General features: G+C 47.3%; 1 protein-coding gene across 3 annotated transcripts in view; it reads right to left on the reverse strand.

Moving 5' to 3' along the window:
* NEDD4L (NEDD4 like E3 ubiquitin protein ligase) overlaps positions 1–20,334 on the reverse strand; it is a 332,582-nt gene that overhangs the window by 226,008 nt on the left and 86,240 nt on the right. The gene's annotated exons all lie outside the window — the stretch shown is intronic.

A 20,334-nucleotide genomic window follows, 5' to 3' on the forward strand; every position in this document is an offset into this window, starting at 1 on the left:
TAACTTTAATAAAGAACTTATTTAATAAATAATTCCTTGATTTTTCACTTTAATAAATAATTACTCCATGCAAGTTTGTACATTTGTGCGCATGGCCTGAGAGAGAAAAAAATTTCATGTGGTACAGTATTTTCTCAAAATTACAGTTTCATCATGTTGGTACAAAACAAGCAAAAATAATTCCTCAGGGGCGCCTGGGTGGCTCAGTTCTTAAGTGTCTGCCTTCGGCTCAGGTCATGGTCCCAGGGTCCTGGGATCGAGCCCCACATCGGGCTCCCTGCTCCACGGGAGGCCTGCTTCTCCTCCCCCTCCCACTCCCCCAGCTTGTGGTTCCCTCTCTCGCGGTGTCTCTGTTAAATAAATAAATAAAATCTTCAAAAAAATAATAAAAGTAATAATAATTCCTCAGTTGCAGTGAGGAGGAAAAAAAAATAAAGATCATAATCTTAAGTGGAAATCATCTCAAACCATCTCGGAAATCACTCATTCATTCATCCATCCATCCATCCATCCACCCACCCACCTGCTTATTTCTTCATTCCAACATTCTCTAAGCAGCTCCTATTACAATTGGGCATTGAGCAAGGTCTTAAAATATAGATACGAATATGCTCACGGTGTCCTATGAGGGGTGGGTAGACCCACAATGCAGGAACCAGTGATGGCCTCACGCCCAAAGGCAGAGGTCAGAGCAGTAGCTAAGGACTAAGACATTCAGGTGAGAGGAGCTGGCTTGCTCTCAAGTTTCTGGTTTGGGTCACTAAGTGCTAATAGAACTGAAAGACAGGAATAAGCTGAATTCAAGGCATCTATGTAACAACCAGGTCGGGGGAGAAAAAAAGACTAGATAAATGGGAAAGACATCCGGTATGGGTCAGATGGGGGGGTTATCGGTGTAGAGTGGTAGTTGGTGGTTAGAGCCACAGGTGCAGAAGAACATACCCAGGGAGGGTGAGGAGCGGAAAGGGCTAGGGCTGGAGCCCTTGGCGACAGGAGCACCGAGGGGCAAGAGAGGACGACTGTGGAAGTGTTTGGTCAAGACCTGGCTGAAGGAAAAAAAAATCCAAATGATTATGTCAAAGGAGGCAGGGTGAAATTCAACATGGAGCCAGGCGGCCCCTGAGCCCTGGTCAAGGAGCGGCACACACACTGGGTGCCTGTGTGCAGCCAGAAGCGTGCTGGGGATCGTCGCTTTCCAGGATTCTCCCATCCATCCTCCCTCCCTCCCTCCCACCACCTACGCCCGATGCAAGGCGCCCACCTGACACACAGCAGACACACAAACAGGTTTCTCAGCTTGCGTGTGCTGAGGATCCCTTTCCAAAGGAGGCTGCATTCAAGTTTGGATTTCATGTGCTCGCTGGGCTTCACGAAAGGATGAAGACAAGTGAGGGGTAACTAAAACATGGCTTTGCTACAGCCCGGCAGTATCTCCAGGGCTTCCCAAAGCTTCCAGGCTAGGCACCGACTGCCCTGACCTTTCTCCCTTCCACTCACCTCCACGGCCCGGCACCAAGGATTCCTTGTTAGCACAGCCATTACCCAGGCTACGACTCTTTTGTCTCTCCTAGCACACTGCACCCCACCACCCATCATTAGACCTCTCTGATGACCTGCTCAACTCAAGGACATGCCACGGTGGATGCAGGTTTTTACACATGGATAAAAATCTGGCCGCACCTTTGTAGGGTTTATGGTACAATGTGACGAATTTAAGGCCCGCTGGTGCGCACACTGCATACAAGCTGAGGATCACGGGTGAAAACGAGATCCTTGTCAGCCAGGTGAAGGGGATGTCACACCTGAGAGGGAATAAGGAACCCTGCAGAAGAAATGAGGACAGGAAACAGCGGGAGAGGAGCGTACTTTCCTGTCTCACTGCTCCCCCGATCCCAGCTCTCTGGCCCTCCCCCCACCCCATGACAAAGACTTCCAGCCAGCAATTCTCCCCAAACACACTTGTTGCGGGGGGGGGGGGGGGGCTAATCAGTTGGCACCCACGGATGGTGGATAGTGTTAAAGGAAGTGCTAAGTCTACAGGCCAGTCCTGAGTGCTGGCAAAAGGAGATGGTGGATCATCTGGTCTGCCAGGCATAACCAGTTGGGGAAGGGTAGCAGTCTTTCCACCCCAGGCTGGCACTGGTCATCAAGTTGGGGAAGATTAACGAGGGACAGTCTAGGATGGAAACCCATGTACAGTCTGTCACAGAGCAAAACATAAGGATTCTGGTAAGAAACGGTCTCTTTATCTCATAGCACTTGGGATTCTCAAAAATCCTGGGCAGTGTCCTGGACTTTCCACCAACTTGATAGGGGGTTCAACTGCATCGTGTCTGGATTCTAAGGAATAAGATAAGCCCAGCTCACACCCGTTCCCTGAGGTTTATATTAACATTGGGTGAATGCTCTTTGTTCTTACACTGGACAGACCTACTTTTCAAAAGCACACATTTTAAAGTCAGGGAACATTTATATGAATAAATGAATAAAAATACACTTCACTGAAGGAACAAGTAGAATTTTTTTATGGAAACTGATTTATTCATTTGGTAAGCATGAGCGCCTGTTCTAAGATCTAGGGAAACAGCAATACAGACAGACAAAACTCCCCACGCTCCCCCTGCCCCAGCCAGCTTCTGGTGTTCATGAAAGTGCACTGTATACCAAGGCTCTCAACTACATGGGGACACAAATTGGGGGTCTGGAGGGCAAAGGGTAATATATAACATATACTTTAAAATTTTGTACACATATCTTTCCACTAAATAAATTCTCATGTAGGAATCAAACCTAAGAAAATAAGCACAGATACGTGCACAAAGCAAACCAAAGAACAGCTAAAAGGACAGTCACCAAAGCATTTTTTAATCGGAAAAAAAAAAAAAAAAAGAAGTCCCTCAAAAGTAGACAGTTAAATGTTCACGGCAATTCTGTGCAATGAGCTACAACACTGTCATTAAAAATGTGTGAGATTCAGGGCACCTGGGTGGCTCAGATGGTTGAGTGTCTGCCTTCGGCTCAGGTCATGATCTCGGGGTCTTGGAATTGAGCCCTGCGTCAGGCTCCCTGCTCAGCGGGAGGCCTGCTTCTCTCTCTCCCTCTACTACTCCTCCCTGCTTGTACTCACTCACTCTCTCTGTCGAATAAATAAATAAAATCTTAAAAAAAAAAAAGTGTGTGAGATTCTGGGGTGCCTAGGTGGCTCAGTAGGTGAAGCATCTGCCTTCAGCTCAGGTCATAATCCCAGGTTCTGGGATCGAGCCCTGTGCCAGGCTCCCCGCTTAGTGGGGAGTCTGCTTCTCCCTCTGCCCCTCCCCCTGCTCATGCTCATGCACACTTTCTCAAAGAAATAAAGTAAAAAGTGTGAGACTCTGTAATGACCTTCATTCATTCCACAAGTGTTTACTAAGTACCGACCATGTGCCAGACACATTATCTGGGGGTACAGAGATGAACAAGACAGAGTTCCTACCTCAAGGAACCTACAATCTAGAAGGCAGAAAGAATATAAATATATATTGCAAACAGGAATTTCTGATGGTGTAAGTGCTTTGATGACACCTCAATAAAAGCAACTAAGTGGAGGGAGAGAGGGAGGATATTTATGACTGGTCGTCAGGGAAAGGCCTCTTTGGAGAGGAGACACCTGAGCTAAACCCAAAGGAGACAGAGGGTGATGATGGGGGTAGGGATGTTCATGCAGGGGTGACAGCAAGTCCCAAGGCCTCAGGGAGCAGGTCTGGCATTGCAGGGAGAGGCGAGAACAGAGTGGTACGGTGGGGCCAGAGACCCAAGAGGCCAGTCTCTATAGAAAGTGGGCATTAGGGCGCCTGGGTGGCTCAGTTGGTTAAGCGACTGCCTTCGGCTCAGGTCATGATCCTGGAGTCCAGGGATCGAGTCCCGCATCAGGCTCCCTGCTCAGCGGGGAGCCTGCTTCTCCCTCTGACCCTCCCCCCTCTCATGCTCTCTCTCTCTCATTCTCTCTCTCAAATAAATAAATAAAATCTTTAAAAAAAAAAAAAAAGAAAGAAAGTGGGCATTATTCCAACCATCTCTGGGAAGTTTTAAGCAGGGGACTGATCACATATGACGTGAGTTTTTAGAAGACCACCTTGGTTGCTGTGCAAGATCAGACTACAGCAGAGAAAATCCTTAAGGCCAAGAAGGGAAAAACTCTGTGAAGGGAGCGTAGCGGGACAGAACATCTCCACCTCATCTTGCCCCCTCCACCATCACCTACCCACCTTGCCAGGACAGTGAGCTGGAAATAGACTTGTACTGTTTCTTCCCACTGTAAATCACAGGTTGCTTTAGCAGTTGGCCTTTGCTCATATACAACACAGTCTCAATTTTCACTACATATCAATTACGTACAGGCACAGAAAAAGACAACAAAAGGATTATAGTAGCAGTGATTACCTCTGGATAACGGATAACTTTCTGGTCTACACTTTTTTCTTTTTGAAACATTACATATTTTTCTTTGGAAATTAAATTTTTGTAGAAACGCCGGAAAAATACATAAGGAACAAAAGAAAAATTTAAAATCACAGGCTTAGGGATCTAGGTTTCCGTATTTCTAAGGTGAATAAACCTTTTGTCATAACAAAAACCTACAGGTTACATTTTAGCTAACTCACAAAGGTACAGAGCTGTCTACCTGGGAGACGTGAGAAGGACACCCTTCTGTAACACCCAGGCAACAGCTGGGAGGTGAAAGGAGGAAAGAGCCTTTATTGAGCACTTACTATTTATAAGCAGCTGTGACAGGAAATTTCACCCCCCTCCGAAGTTATGGGGCAAGGGAGCAGGAAAGAGAATGTTACTCTATAAAAATCGTTTTTACACACGGGTTTCAGACATACAGCAAAAACTTATCTGTGTTTCCTCTCAACAATAAGTGTGCATACAGATAAGCAGCCACTGTGACCCTGTAAAGAAACACGTGATCAGGTGTGTGACTACTTTTATCAGATGCAATGCGGGACAAGCTGAGCAACTGGACTTTCTGAGGCATGTTACTACTTTCATAAAATCTGTGCATGACATTGCGGGCCTGGTTATGACTCCAGTAGAATCCAATGTTTAACTAAGGCGGCTTACGACAACAAAGGTATTATTTGCAGGTGGGTTATGTGAAGCAGAGAAAGTGCAGAGAAGAGGTGAGGCCGAAAACCGCGCGTCTGCTCATGACTCTCAGGGTCTCTCCCAGGTACTACTCGTCTCCTGTTTTCGCACGGTCATTGCACAACAGGGACGATTCTACACACTTGACACATGTTTTTCTTTTCCACTTCATTTTCTAATTCTTCCTGAAGGCTTAAAACAAGACAAGGTGCCTAAGCCATAGCTGAGTGCTGCTGCGCGAGTCCCAACTTATCAATGGGGGGGGGGGGGGGCATTCTGAAGGCTCATTTATAAGGTAGTTGTTTCCAGCTCAGAAGCCTGCTCGTATAAACTGTGGGTAAGGGGTCACCAAATTCCCATGCCCACCCACAAAGCCTATGAAATACATCATCTATCAAAATCACTCCTATGATAAAATAAACCTCAAGTTCCAACTCAAAGTAAGATACTAGAATTTATATTTTCTCTTAGGAATCCACCTTGAGAAAGTGACTTTTTTTTTTTTTTAAGATTTTTATTTATTTGAGAGAGAGAGAGAGCGGGAGCCCACATGGGGGGGGGTGGAGCAGAGGGAGAAAGAGTCTCAAGCAGACTCTACACTGAGCATGGAGCCTGATGCAGGGATCGATCCCAGGATCCCGAGATCACGACCTGAGCCAAAACCAAGAGTTGGATACTTAACCAGCTGTGCCACCCAGGCGCCCCAAGAAGGTAATTTTTCGTATTTGATCCCTTATCCTTCAAAACGGCAGCTGATTCCACCCACCACCACCACCCCACCGCAAAAGGTGATATCTGGGTTAGGAAATAGTGTTCTTTCTCCACAGGATTCCCCGGTGGTATCACATACAGCCATCCTTGTAGACAAGGAAGACCTACGTCAGGGACTTGCATGTCTTAGTCCTTCATCCCTAAATTAATTTATGTATTTATCTTCCATATTCTACAGTGTATTTATAGTTCTCACTATTACCCATAACACTTGCAGGCTCACAGTAAACACCTCCTGGTTTAAAGGGATGATCAATATCTCTATACACTGAAATATCTTGAGTTATATGTATGTCCATTAACTTCAGCTGCTTTAAAAATTAAACGAGCTACCATAAAATGCCCTCACTGTGCCTACTACACAGTAGATACCATTCATCTTCCCATTCCCACCCGCTCTTTCTCCAGCTATGAGCCAAGATCCTGTTCCATACATCTCTTTAAATTTTCTACAACCCGTCATCCCCGACCTCATCCCTTATTCCTGCCCTCTTCAGCTCTGCAACCTCCTGTCCTCTTCATGCTCTGCCTTTCCCTACTCTGTATTCCCTGCCCCAATTCCTACTCTCTAAACCTTTTCCCCTCTTCACTCCCTTGATGGGTCCCCGGCCTCACACTGCTGCCAGCTCTCCAAGCTTCTTGCTCTCCCTCGGTTCTCCACTCTGACCTTCTCACCATTCATTCAAAAAAATGTGCTGAGTGACATTTATGTTCAATGCTCTGTGCTAGCAGACAGGAAGAACACCAAAGTAAAGAACACACCTTCTTCTGTGCCCAGGAGGGGCTTACAATCAATTGCGGGCATTAGACACACACATACCTGTAATACACAAACCTAAGATACGTGGGTTGAGGACAAACACACACAAGGAGTTACAGGAAAGGAGCCCAATACTGAACCTCATGTCCAGCTCGAGCTCAGATAACCCTGATGACAACAAACAGCCCCAACTCATAGGCCCAGCCTCTGTGCCTGTTCACTGTCAGCCCAACACAGAACGTTCTAAGTGCCAAGTCCCAGGGATAATAGTTGCGGAGAAAACTGTAGAAGCACAGGACTTCTGTGCACAACCTACATTTCTCAACCTCTGCCAGATTATGGCCATTATTATGCCAAATGGAGCAAATGGGGAGAGGTAAAAGGATGGCCCTCCAGAGCAGAATCGTAATTTTAATGCTCAAGGTGACTAATTTTCAGAAATTACGTTGTGTGGGTTTTTTTTTTTTTAATTTATTTATTTGAGAGAGACAGACTGGGAGAAGGAGCAGAAGAGAACCTTCAAGCAGACTCCCCGCTGAGCACAGAGCCTGACAAGGGGCTCGATCTCATGACCCACGAGATCATGATCTGAGCTGAAACCGAGTCGGATGCTTAACCGACTGAGCCACCCAGGCATCCCTATGTTCTGCAGTTTTAAAATATGTCCACAACTTCCTTCTTCAAGAGGCAGGGCTTAATTTTCCTCTCACTGAAGGTTGGACACAATGACTTCTTTCTAATAAAGAGAATATGGAAAAAGTTGAAGATTAGGTCATTAAAGACACTGTAAGCTTCCTCCTCTCTCAGATCGCTCTCTCTGGGGAAAGCCGGCTGCTGCCATGTTGTGAGGACATCAAGAACCTACGAGGGGTCCAGGTAGTGAGGACTGAGGCCTCCCGCTAACAGCCATGTGAACGAACCATCCTGAAGTGGGTCCTCCAGGCCCAGGCAAGCCTCCCGATGACGGCACTCCTCACTGACATCCTGACTCCCACCTCGTGGTAGATCTTTGCCTGCTGTATGCCCGTAACTCTGGGGGCACGGGTGGTGAGCCAACACCAACCAACGTCACCTCACTGCTCCTTCTTCCAAAAGCTACTGAGCATCTATTATGTGCCCACCTCGAGTAGGTGCTACTGATATGTGGCAGCTTCTCTTCATCCTAATTCACTGCCACCCCATTAGTCTAACCTTTCTAGAAATGTCCTTTCTCCCTGACAACAGTGGGTCTTCCCCATGGATAAATGGGTCTAATTAAAACCCCTCAGCATAGCAATGAAGGCTCACCACAACCACCTTTATCCCTACTCCCTGTGTTCTTTGCAGGGACCCAATTCCCTTCCTCACTGCACCTGTCCACACAGCACCCATCAATCCTCTATGGTCTGCTCAACGTCCATGTTGTCAGGAAACCCAAGGAGCTTACTCTGCTCTGCAAGCAATACCGGAAGAAGGAGTCAATAAGACAGAGTTCAAGCCTATAGGACTTTACTTTCTGTGTCCCAGGAGAAGAACATACACACAATTAGGAGACGACACAATAAACTTAATAGCAGCAGTGAATGGTAATCTACAGGAATTCAGAGGAAGAAATAATGTACATATAAGGGGAGGGGAGAAGGAAATTGGCCAGAAATCTGGGGCAAGCCTCAGAGGAGCAGACATGTGAGGCAGGCCCTAAAGATTGAGAAAAAAGGGAGGAACAATCTTCCAGACAAAAGCAGCAGCATGAGGGTACCTCGAAATGGAGACCAATCAGTGTGCAGAGAGACGGGGGAGGGAAGAACTGCCCAGCCTTCATCCTCCGTGTGCTACAGGGCAGACACATCCAGCAGAGGAGGGACAGGCTCACTGGGTGACAGGAGCAGAGAGAGTCGAGTCCAGAGAGAGAAGGACGGGACACGAATTACAATGGCCCGCTACACTGTTCTGGCGGAGAGCGCAGTGGCTCTGGGGATGGAGGACACGGGACTGGTTCCAGAGCTCCTCGGTGGGGGGGGGGGGGGGGGGGCACAGCATGGCTGGGTGACAGGCTGGTTTTGCAAGGTGAAGAAGGCACCCCCTCAAGTTCCCAGTTTGGGTGTAATGGGGGCTGGCGCTATCTGATGGTAGAAAATCAAGGAAGGAGAGTGAGTCTGAGGCGAAGGGCAATAGGAGAACGTGGATTTCCTGATCTGAGGTTACCCTGCCAGTGTGCAGGCAGAAATGTCCAAGAGGCAGTCAACATTCAGAAACCAGAGCTTGGCACAGAGATCAGAAACGGACACTGAGCGTGGGGGGCCCAGCCCCTTCTTCCAAGCCTGACTTCAGACTGATCATTCTGTCTGGCACTTGAGTAATAAGTCACTGTAGTCTTTTTTCCCTGTAGGTTAAGTCTTATTTTCTCAACTCTATGGGTGCACCGTCCAATATGGTGACCACCAGCTACACAGGACTATTTAAATTGAAGTAAAATCCATTACAATTAAAAGTCAGTTCCTTAAGGGGTGCCTGGGTGGCTCAGTCATTAAGTGTCTGCCTTCGGCTCAGGTCATGATCCCAGGGTCCTGGGATCGAGCCCCGCATCGGGCTGCCTGCTCAGCGGGGAGCCTGCTTCTCCCTCTCCCACTCCCCCTGCTTGTGTTCCCTCTGTCGCTGTGTCTCTCTCTCTGTCAAATAAATAAATAAAATCTTTAAAAAAAAAACAAAAAACAGTCAGTTCCTTAGTAACATGAGCCGCGTTTCAGGTACCCATCAGGTGCATATGCCTAGGGGCTGGCTACCGTGTTGGACATGCAGAGACAGAACGGGGGACATTTCCACGGATGGTACTGCTCTAAAGGGCACTCAACTCAAGGCAAGAATGAAGCAGGGTTTGAACACCATCTTGTGAAAGGTGGGAAGACTGGAAAGAAGGAAGGGAGAGAGGGAGGAAGGGACCCCTATTCTTAGCCCAACTGTAACTCAATCCAGCTGTGGAATCCAGCTCCCTGGACACGAAAGGGGGAGCTACTGTAATCCCATGTGTTAAGGGCAAGACTTCTCTGGAATACTGGAGACCAGCATGCAAATTCCTAGCTGTAAAGCTGAATGAAGCCAATACTCTACAGTGCAGTAGAGTCCCTGCGTCTAGACATTTTTTATATCGTTATACAAATAGAGGGACAGTGGGGACAGCAGCCTAACCGAGTGCACAACGGAGACCTGGGAGCGTAGCTGATGAGGCCAGAATCGTGACCGGGTTGCTCCATCTTGCACAGTAGTCACAGGAAAATGGCGAATACTCGGGAGGGAAAGGGCACGTAGGCACAAGGCAGTGATACCAGATGAGGGTGAAGAGCTACGGCCCATCACCAAAGCACTGCCCAGAGGGAGGCCGGCCGAGTGCGGACATACCGGGGCCCGGAGGACCGACGGCCTGCAGGGACGAGACGGCGAGACAAGGGAGGAAGCCACAACCACCTGCTCCACAAGGCCGCTGCTGGAGGAGCACCTGGAAGCTTCTGTCAAGCCCCATGCCAACTCCCATGCATCGCACTGAATCCCGCACCACCCCCCCACACACACACACAAAGTGCAGTTTTCACCCATGCCTGAAAAGTGCTAGCTCTGCATCTATTTCGTTCAGTGCCAACATGAGAAGTCTTTGTTTCTGACTTCTCAATAGAGCGTCAAGCCATGGCGTTCCGGGTTCTTTGTAGAGCTCACCATTCTGCCATCACTTCACCTGGAAAATCGGTCCCTCAATTAGAGATGGGGGACCAGGCGGGGTGAGTGGTGGGCTGAGGAGTCAGCCGTGGGTGGTGGTCACGTGCTGAGTGGCATTCACAGTCCCACGGGCCTCACCCCTAACGGGACTCAAATGTACACCTCCGCAAGAACGTAAAGCCTTCCATGTGTGGACAGAGCTGTAGAGTGGCTCTCAACGAGAAATGTTCAGTTCTCAAATGCCAAGAATCCACAGTAATTCAGTGATCATGCAGACGGGAAAGGAGGGTGCCAATGAACAGCTTCTGTGAAATGAATGAGTTGGAAAGAGCTCCAGTACAAAGCACAGAGTTGCTCTCTTCCACTAATTAAAAATTCTCTTTTTACCAGAAGAGTTGGTAAAACTCCATGTAACAGGTCTTCAAAGAATCCATTTATCAATGGTGCTTTTGTTCCCAACCTCTAATCACAAGCCAGGAAACATGTTTAAATTCCCCCCAAGATCACTAATGCAAGAATTATCTTCTGTTTATAGTTCTAAGAATGATGATAATAAACAACTGCACTTTGTTGAAAGCCAAAAATCATAGCTCAAAATCTAAATTCTGTATTTTTCATGGCAGTCATAACTCTGTCCTCTCCTCTTCAACAAAGTGAAGTCTGGGTTTCTGGAATGTGTAATTTGACTAGAAGAATCTGGAAAAGGTCTGGGTTTCAGGCAGCAGGGGCTACTAAGGGCCCCTAATAACACAATCCACGGAATGAGTTCCCTGGTCCCAGATCTGAATCTCCCCAAGTAGGCTCAGAAGCGTGACTCATGTCAGTATGCCAAGGGCACCTAGCATCTTGAAAAGGACACACCCGAACAAAGTTTAGTGTTGAGTTTTAGATTTAGGACTGGCGTGTTTCCTCTACAGGCAAGTTGAACAGGTGCAAATTATAATCAGTCAAAAGGCTGTGTGTGGAGAACAAGGCTTAGAGTATCCAAATACACGCTATACTCGTCTCCACGACAGGGTGACCCTGCCACTCACAAGTGCTTGAGCCCCAAGGCTCTGGACAGGCCTTCCAACAGCAGCATCAAACAGAAATCTCTCCGGGCTTCCCTTTCCTGAGCTCCAGGCCACGCGTCCCCTCCCACTCCCAGGCTCTGTTCCCACCATGCAATGCGAGTGATGAGGCTCCCCCTCCACAGACCTAAATGCCACCCCGCCCCCCCTGGAAATCACACCCAAGTCACCTCCACTGTTCCGGAACGGTGGGTAGTCCCAAAATCTCCAGCCACGTATTTACAGATCGTTTCTCGCTTTGCTCCCACAAATACCTTATTTGCTCCTAGCTTAATCCTCAAGAGGTTACTGTTCTTGATTCCTGGGGGGAGAGGAAGATGTGCTGAAGTAACTACCCATGCTTATGCTCCAGCCTGAAGCCTTCCTGCCCTCATGCTGCTGACGTCACTTGAGGCCAGGGGAGGAGGGGACTGGGGGAACCAGGGCCCCAAAGCAGCAACACTGGGGCGTCACAACCTAGCTCTACTACTCATCCCAACGAGTCACTTCCCACAGTGGCTAAGAGAATCTGCCATCAACCCAAAGGAATCAGACACAAATGATGGGCAAATGTCCCAACTTTGCGAGAAAAGCAGCTATGAATCATACTATAAATGACAACTTGGGCTAGGACAGCTTTCCCCGCTGCCAGACCCACCAACTCGCTCTTCGGCTCCTATCTCCTACTTGTCCTTCAGCCCTCTGCTAACGTAGCACGTTCTCTGAAAATGTCTTCCCGGGGCTCCTAGGCTAGGTAGGGCCTCCCACAAAAGGCTCCCACAGTGCCCCGGATTTCTTCTCTCACCCTTTATGTCGCTGCTTTTAAAATTAGCTACCATGGAGCGCCTGGCTGGTTCGGTCAGTAGAACATGCAACTCTTGATCTTGGGGGTGGTGGGTTCGAGTCCCACGGTAGATGTAGAAATTAGTTTAAAAAAAAAAAAAAAAAACCTTAAAATGAGCTATTGTGCTGAAGACGAAGCTCTCAGAAGGCAGGGGCTAGACAGCAGATCACTGCGGGTGGCAAGAATCATGGTCCTCGTGCAGCCCAGTCAAGGCCGGGGAGCCACAGAGCAATCCCTTAGCTTGCTTAGCATGGCTTTCCAAGACTCTAGTAAAGAGCTCGGCACCCAAATGTTCCAAGGGGAGTGAATGGCTGGGTGAATAAATGACATCAATCCAAAGTAAAGTTCTTGAGTGAATTACTAAATAGTCTGTGAGCATTTAGAAAAGGAAAACAATCTACAGCTAAGGTCTGCCAAGAATAAGACCTGCAAACTTATTTCCTTTTCTGATAAGATTAACATCTCCAAAGCTGCATACCTAAGTGTACAGAGACTTTGGCCAAACCACGATCATATTCTTCTAGACGAGGTGACAACAGGAGGGTGAACTTAGTTGTACCTTGTTGTTAACTCCCAACCCAAGTATAATCATTAGACAACTCCAGGGAGGTGGGGTCGAAGGGGTGTGTTAGGTCCCAGGGCTCTATTATTAACTCCATCCTGGGCAACATTGTAAGCCTGGAAAATCCAGATGAGGATATCGATGGCAGGCTAAATCAATTGATAGCTGACATACACACCTGGGTAAAATGTCAGAAAACTGGATCAGAATCCAAAAAGATTTCATGAGAATGGGTGATAGGTCAAACGTTGAGGATGGTTTTACGGTGGAGTGTGTGCTCCACTGCCTGATTCAGTGCAGGGGGCAGGAGGGAAGAGCACCAAAAGTGGGAGGAAAAAAATCTTTAGGGTTTTGGGGTGCCTGGCTGGCTCAGTCAGCACAGCATGCGACTCTTAGTCTCAGGGTTGTGAGTTCAAGCCCCATGTTGGGCATAGCGCTAACTTTAAAAAAAATCTTGGGTTTTTTTTTTTTTTTTAATCTCAAGCTCAGTATGACTCAACACTGTGACAGTAAACCACCCGCATTACTCAAAGCCCAGAGCCGGGAATGTTGTTATACTGTACCCTGGGCCAGGGTTATGTTCAATTCCAAGGGGCATGACTTAGGAGGAAGATGGTTGTTTTGCTTTGTTTTGAGGACAAAATCTATACAACAGAACATGATGCAACCGTAAGAATGAGGATGTGTTCTAAAGCCAGCCTTGCAAACCCAAGCCATACGTGACAAGGCTGGTGGGAAAGGCTTTGTAGGGTGCGCCATCCTCCATCTGAGAAGGAAGGAGATGTGTGTGTTGACACACATGCATATTTGTTGGCATGTACATAAAAAAGTCTGGAGGGACACAAGAAAATGGTACCACTGACAGACTGAGGACAGAAACGAGTTGGCTAGGGACCGAGGCTTATGAGAGAGACAGACACACAGAGATGCCTCACTGTATAAAAGCCTTCTTTAAGCTTGAATTTAAAACCACTTAAAGGGGGGTGCCTGGGTGGCTCAGTCGTTAAGCATCTGCCTTCGGCTCAGGTCATGATCGCAGGGTCCTGGGGTTGAGCCCCGCATGGGGCTCCCTGCTCCGCAGGAAGCCTGCCTCTCCCTCTCCCACTCCCCCTCTTTGTATTCCTGCTCTCGCTATCTCTGTCTCTGTCAAATAAATAAAATCTTTAAAAAAAATAAAACCACTTAAAGGTATGAACAACTCAAGAAAATGTTTTTTGAGTCTCCAGGATAGTTAATAAACAAACATCACACGAAGACTTAAGAATGTTTAACCTGGTTTAACAACAACAACCAGATTCTTTCGGGGGGGGGGGGGGTGGAGTCGCAGAAGCCAAGATATTTTCTGTTCTGAGGCTGCAGAGGGCAAACCTCAAACCAAGGAGTGAAGGCTGAAGAAAGGCAGATGTGCTTTACAGAGGGAAGGAAATTCTGGTTGTTAAGCCTGGTCAAACACAGAGCAGGTGCCCAGAGGTGACCGGTTAGCACCAGAGCAAGAGCAAAGGCATGTCACCTGCCAGAAGTATCACCAGGTAGGGGGACCATGAACCAGATGATGCCTGATGTCCCCTCCCAACTGTGGGGTGTGATTTTTAGAAGGCCTGCCCATGAGGAGCCAGAAACTCAGACCAAGAAGATTCATGCAAGATCACACAACACTTTCTACAGATATACACACATGTGATTTCTCTAAGACAAATAGTAATTACAGTCCCGTCTCTCTCACACTGAAACACATTCATAAACCAGAATGCTTCTTCACTTGCAACCAGTTTCAGAACATCACGAATGAAATAACCAATGGAAGTAAGAGCACGTGTAATCAGTATGTTTTTGGTTCTGTTGTTGTTCTTATTCCACACCTTATTTCAAGAAGGATTTACGAAGGCTAGCGGGCTCTATATGAGATGTTTAAAATTCCTTTTATAAAGAACAGCAAAACTTCTACCATGGGCTGGTCGCTGGAATCGTTCTCACAGATCAAGCTATGGAAGAGGGCGAGAGGTCACTAGTGCAAGGAGCAGCTGAAGTTAGCTTGGGCTGCTACAGAAAGCTCAACCGGAACAACACAGAAAAGCAATACCACCAGCTCCAAGGAGAGCATCCAGATGAACCTCGGCTAGGGAAAGGCTGCAAATGGAATAGAGCTGTCCTATTAGAAACTTCAAGAAGCCGCAGCAAACAGTGCCACAAACCTTGGAATGCTGTAGGCATCAACCCCAGAGAGCAGGTGCTGGGGTGACAAGGGTAACAGGATTTGTGTAACCATTCATGGCCTGAGGCCCAGGAAGCAGCCCCTTTGAGTCCATCCTAATTCCTCACTCTCCTTCTGTGGCTGAAAGCCAACCACACACCATGAGGGATGTCCATTTCATATCAATATACCCAAGACAAAACCTTCATGGTCACTGACTTCACATTTAAAAGGAGACAAGTGGGGTGCCTGGGTGGCTCAGTCGATTAAACCTCTGACTCTTGTTTCGGCTCAGGCCATGATCTCAGGTTTATGGGACCAGCCCCAAGGCCGTGGTGGCTCTGAGTCCAGCAGGGAGTCTGCTTTCTCTCTCCCTCTCCCTTTGCCTCCCCACCCCTGACCCCGGCTTGTTCCTCTCTCTCTCTCTCTCTCAAATAAATATTTAAAAAAAAATAAAAGGAAACAAATATGTTAGGTCATCGATCTTATGTTGGGCAGAATCTCTGCTTCTTATAAGGCAGAATTTACTGCCTTAAAGTGTGCACATGTGCATTATCAGATTTAACATTTCAGCTGAACCTCATTATCCAACAATGCCATTTTATCACAAAGACCTAACATTAATAAGTCATTAAGATAGTGACTGAAACATTCTATTTCCTAGCTTACTGGAATTTTACCTTGTGTTTTGAATCATGAATTTAAAAAAAAAATAATGTTCCTAAAAATAGAAAGCTATTATTTTTCAGGTTCCTCATAGGAAGAAAAATAAGATTAAACGATTTCATCTCAGTACTCACTTTGCTTTTTTTTTAATTTAAAACTATCAAAGTCAAGGGGCGCCTGGGTGGCTTGTCAGTTATGTGTCTGCCTTCAGCTCAGGTCATGATCCCAGAGTCCTGGGACCAAGCCCTGTGTTGCCTGATGTCAGGCTCCCTGCTCGGCGGGGAGTCTGCTTCTCACCCTGCCCTGCTTATGCATGCTCCCTCTCTCTCTCAAATAAATAAATAAAACCATAAAAAAAAAAAACAACTATCAAAGTTTTCTAATTTTTTTCCAAACTACAAAATAAATCTCAATTACTCTGTGGCTACATACAGCTTCGAAAGAGAGGTCGAAGAACGTAATACCAAAACGAACATGACAAATGTTATTTCCAACAGAATGCTTTTGGAGGAAAAAGGAAACAGGAATGTTAAGGTCGTCTTCTTTAAATAACAGGTACAGGATGCTAGACCAAGTCAGTGTGCTAGTTCTCTAGAAGACCATCTGAAACACATTTTTAAATATTTATTCCCTTCACGGTAATATTTCACGAAGCTTGATTATTTTTGAATTGTCCTAATACGGGTTTCTCCCAGGAGGGGAGAAATTCCAAAGTAGTCCCTTCAGAAGTGCTCGCACCGCTCTCCCTACACGTACACACACCCACTTCTCCCGTATCGGAACGGCGTCTGAAACGCGGCAGGCCTTCCTATTTGATGAGCAACTGCCTACTGCGGGTGATACTTGGGCTTAGCCCATCCCACCCTGGCAGCAGCTTCCCTGTTCCACAGGGTGGCTGGGACTTTATCAGGTGTTAAAGGTAACTGTGACTGTCACATCATTCTGTCCCTTGTGGTTACCGCACCCAACCCTGCATCTCCCTTCTCACGCCACGGTGCGCCCGCTCTTAGAAGAGTTCTGCTCACGACAACAGCAGAGGGTTCCATGGGGCTCGGGAAACACAGAGGCAGTCTTGCTCTGCACGTACCCAAGTTCATGTATCACAGGGTCATTCAAAGCAAGGGTGCACGGTTTTCACTGTAGGGAACTTCCCTTGGACTTACAGCCTTTTTGTAAGACCCATGTCGCGTGTTCATTTTTATTTTATTTTATTTTTTAAAGATTATTTGAGAGAGAGAGCGCGAATGAGCAGGGGGGAGGAGCAAAGGGAGAGGGAAAAGCAGATTCCCCGCCAAACAGGGAACTCGATGCGGAACTTGATCCCAGGACCCTGGGATCATGACCTGAACCAAAGGCAGACGCTTAACCGACTGAGCCACCCAGGCACCCCATTTTTATTTTATTAAGGATTTTCTATGGAACATTTTTATTCCATTCTTGTGTCAATCAACCTCTGCTGAATGCTGGGTTTTTTTCCTGTTACTCGAAATTAATCTTTAATTTTAATGCCAAGCACTTTGTACTTGGACTTTTGATGCTTGATGATGTTTACTTGCTTTTCCTTCGAATCTTCCAACAGGTACCTTAGGAGACACAAACGTCAACCTCCTCCCACTTCCAATTTAAATCTTTACAACTACAAGCCCTGGGACACATTTTGTACCTTCTGCAAAGCCTCTGCTGTTCTTCAGGTCCATCTACAGAGAGCCTGTTACATTGATGAGGGTGATTTTTTAATTATCAAATGAGAGACTGTAGGAAGACAGATACCGATTCATCCCCAGGATGATAAAGCTTCTGATATACGCCATTCCACCCTCAGGGGCAGTGGATCCAGATCCCTTCCACAGCCTGAGCATGCTCATTTCACCTCCCGTTCCCTGAAGCCCTGAGGATGCAGGAAGAACATCAGCCACCCTCGAAGTGCTGTTCACAAATTAATACCTGTCATACAATTTGTGCATTTCTCACACTGGACAGGTGCTAGTTCCCTGCATGATTCTATGCAGCTTGAGGTACTGAGAAGCCACAGGACCGGCAGGGAGCATCTTCTTGGAGTACCGATTTTTCTGGAAGTCTCAACGAGTCGGACAGTGGTTCTCAAAGTGTGGACCCCTGACTACCAGCACCGCCATCACTGGGCAACTTGGTGGAAATGCTCAGACCTCCAGAATCAGAATCTCTGGGCTGAAGTCCAGTGATCTATGTTTACAGGCTCCCAGGTGATTCTGAAGCACAATAAACTTTGAGGAACAATGTCCTATTAAAACAAACAAGGAAATACCATGGAGTAAAACGGGCAATTTGCACCCGTTTTGAACATTTCCCATTTGCAACTGGCGGATTTGGACTCAGCTGCAGGGACGAGCTCAGTCCTCTCTTCCCAGGGAAAACTCAGAGCCAACAAAGCTTCTAAATGCTGAGGACTCCCAGATCTGCATCTCCAACACTAACCCCCTTCCTCTGGCAGCCCAGCCCTGAATCTCAATCTTTCTCTCTCTCTCTGAGCCAGCAATGCTTGCAAGGGTGACTGGGGTCGTACATCAAAAGCTGAACAGATCCTGTGTTCCTTGCTCCTTTGCTCCAAGGCCTGGCAGCACCCTTTTTTTTTAAGAGATGGGGGAGGGGCAGAGAGGGAAGGAGAAAGAGAATCTCAAGCAGACTCCCCACTGAGCGTGGAGCCTGAAACGGGGCTCAATCCCACAACCTTGAGATCATGACCTGAGCCGAAAGCAAGAATCAGATGCTCAACCAACTGCGCCCCCCAGGCATCCCCCAACCCTTCCACCAGTAACTCTTATCAAGAATCCCTCTGGGAAAACATATCTACCAAACATTACCAAAAGTTCCTCTGTGGGGCTTCCACTTTGGGTATAAATTTTTATCATGTCTGAGTGGTTGTTTCACTTACCTTTATTCTTCTACAAAGAGCATCTATTATACTCTCAAAATAAGAAATCAAACTGTTTTTATGAGGAAGTAGAACCACTTTATGACTCAATAGCTTCCTTTTGTGTGACTCAATATTTACTGAATCTCACTGATTCCATCCTTCTATCCCACGGAATAGATGCCTCAATTTCATCAAATTCAAGTGAACGATATATTCATTCGCACCATCCCCCAGCAGTGATCCAGCAGTGATCTCATTCTCTCCCTGGGCCCAGCCACGAACACTCGGGCATCCTGGACGCCCAGTCCAGGGCTCTCCCTTGCGCACGGTCCGCCCTCCACTTGGCCCACACAGCCTCCTCTTGGTGCTCTCATACCACTCCACTAAATCACTAGTAACACCTGACCTGACATGTCCAGTACTACTTAAAATACCAGCGAGCCCTGTCCAGGCTGCCCCTCTCCATATGTGCACACACATGCAGTCCAGCGAGGCCAGTCCCAGGCTCCAGGCTCCCCCTTTTCAGCTGTCCTGTCAATTACCCGGGCTGTGGTGAGCTCTGTATTTTCACACCGGCTCTGGGCCTTCCTGTTTAGCAACCATTACTGAGAACCTTCTACGCACCAGAAATCTATATCCTGAATTACTACAACTCATCCCTGACCTGAGGCAAACCATGACACAGGGAACATCCAAACAGGAGGAATAAGAGTAACGGAGCCAGACAGACCCCAGAGGAGAAAGAAACAGGAGGAGAAAAGGTGAACTGGCTGAGCAGACACAGGGAGAGTGGTCCGCAAACAGGGTCTTCCCTGGCAGGTTTCGCCCAAGCGGGAGCAGCAGCCCCCTCTCCCGGCCGGTGGTCTGTATGCAGAGATGGCATCAGTTATAGAATCATTTTAGGTAAGCATGTAAGCAAAGGAAGGACTCTGAAAGTCGAGTTTAAGCAGCAGAAGATGACACCCGAGGAAGTTATGAAACCCCTGTAGGGGTTTTTAAAAAGTGGGTTTAGATTCTAATCACTCCGCCTGGTTGAGGTGTGGCCTGAATTCCCTAAGAGTTCAAAGTCCTCTTGCAGCTGGAGGAGTCTGGGATTTACACTAACTTACCTAAGGCAGGGGAGGGAAGTGAGGAGAGATCGCAGTAGGCAAGGGGTCACTCTGCCCCCCCCTCTAGCATGGAAAGCAGTGCCCCGGCCTTGGTGCCCACCAGCCCCCACCACCGTGCACCAGCCAGCAGGCAGGGCCAGCCCGCTCACAGAGGGACCAGTCACCTGGAGAAACACCTGTATCCCTCTCAGAAAAAAAGTGGTCCTCTAGTCTCCCTCTCCTCCAATGCAAATACTCAAAGCAATCTAGCTATATCAGATCTAAAATGCGTTTTGTCAGATTGGTGCTTTTAATTTTCTCCCTTTAAGCACTAGAAACAAACGTTTCAAACCAGTAGTTAGAATTTATGAACACAAAGGTGGATGGCCCAGGCCAGCAGGGTAAAGAGCAGGTAAATGGATATGTCAATTGAAGAACGAAAATGCACTACCCCCTTCACACAGAATGCTGTGTTATTCAGCCATTTACATTTAATTTTTCATGGAAATCTTTTAACAAACAAGGAAACATACAAAACCTAAAAGAAAACCCACCCTTCTTCCCCCCCGCCCCCCAAAAATCTAACAATTCTATTCAATATTCAATACTGGGAAGAGCCTTACTCAGACAAAATGCACAGAAATCAATTCCCATCCCCAGCAAAGCTTCAATTCTCACTCAACAATTTAAGAGAAA

This window comes from Halichoerus grypus, chromosome 13, assembly GCF_964656455.1.
Source record: "Halichoerus grypus chromosome 13, mHalGry1.hap1.1, whole genome shotgun sequence".
In the NCBI taxonomy this organism is placed as follows: Eukaryota; Metazoa; Chordata; class Mammalia; order Carnivora; family Phocidae; genus Halichoerus; species Halichoerus grypus.